A 1,558-nucleotide genomic window follows, 5' to 3' on the forward strand; every position below is an offset into this window, starting at 1 on the left:
CCCTAGATTTAAACATATTCTTTAGAGACCTTTTACCCCAGATTCAAACATATATTCTTTACAGACCTTTTTGCTCTATAAGGAGAATCACAAAGTTGGCAGTTCAAGCCCACTAGCCACTTCACAGAAGAAAGATGAGACATCCTGCAAAGATTTATAATATAGGAAAACATATACTGCATTGTTGTGAGTAGGAATCGACTCCATGTACTTAACTGCAACAACAACAAACAGGACAAAGACAAAACATAATCATCTAGATGTGGGAAACCATCAGCATGCACACAGTATAGAGGCCGATGGAGTCCACCAACTCACAGTCATGATATTCATGTAGACAACAATGGAAATGATCACAAGATGATGATTGGTGGCAGGTTAATCCATCACTGACACAGGCAGGACTGTAGAACTGGGGAAAGAACCATGAATGAGATGTGTATGTAATTTCAGGCTAAAAAGGGTTACAGGATTGGTTCCAGGGTTTGTATTACCTGGTCAGAAGGTGGCTACAAGACAATATTGTTGTTGTTGTTGTTGCTAAGTGCTGTCGAGTCAGTCAGACTCATAGAGACACTATATAGGGTTTCCAAAGAGTGGCTGGTGAGTTTGAACTGCTGACCTCGTGGATCAAACTGACCTTGCAGTCCAGTGCTTTCTGCCACAGAACCACATCAGGACCCACATTTTAACTTAAGTTAGATAGTATGCTCTGATTGGCCACTTTTGACCAATGCCCAGGTAAATTCCTTTTTTTAAAAAAAAAAAAGCTTTATTATGAATTGAGTGATAGTTTACATGAGAGAACATCGGTTTTGCACTCATCCTATCATACTTTGTTTCATTGCAATGATTGCAGTCCACTCCATGAATCATCATTTAACAGTTTTGCTTCTATATTCTCTGGGGTTTTTTTTGTGTTTTTTTTTTTTTGATGTACACAGAAACACTCAGAAATATATAATCATCAAAACAATTAAAGGGCACATTCTGCAAGCCCGCCTCCTGGCCACCAGCACACAGCCTTTCTTTTTCCATGAGTCTAGCGTCCTCAGCTGCTCTATCTCTCCATGCCATCATCTCTGTCTCCATCTCTAGTGTTGCTGCTTCTCTGGTTAGGGTCCCACTCTTCTCCCTTGATAGTCCTAGGATCCTCTGTTCCTGGAATGCAAGATTAACTACTCTCCCCTATATGTAACAAAATTTGTACCTTTACAGTTGTGACAATCACAATTAGTCATGATAACAATTACTCACTATTGATTCAAAAGAACCCTATCCCCATCTCCTTTCACCAGACCATCTAGACAAGATGAAAAAATTTCAGTGGGGAATCTACCTTCTCCTGCATACTCTGAAACCTAAACTCCCTCTTAACAACTTGTAAGTCAGCTACTTCGTGCCTTTATAGTCTCCCACTCCCCCACCCCCATTTTTGGTAGCCTATGTCTGTAGCTGGACCAAGTAGCAGTTGTTAGAACAGAGCATGGGAACACTGAATGTTTTAAAATTAGGAAAGGTGTGTGACAAGGTTGTGTTCTTTTACCATACTTATTCA

Source organism: Chrysochloris asiatica, unplaced genomic scaffold (assembly GCF_000296735.1).
Source record: "Chrysochloris asiatica unplaced genomic scaffold, ChrAsi1.0 scaffold00047, whole genome shotgun sequence".
Classification (NCBI taxonomy): Eukaryota; Metazoa; Chordata; class Mammalia; order Afrosoricida; family Chrysochloridae; genus Chrysochloris; species Chrysochloris asiatica.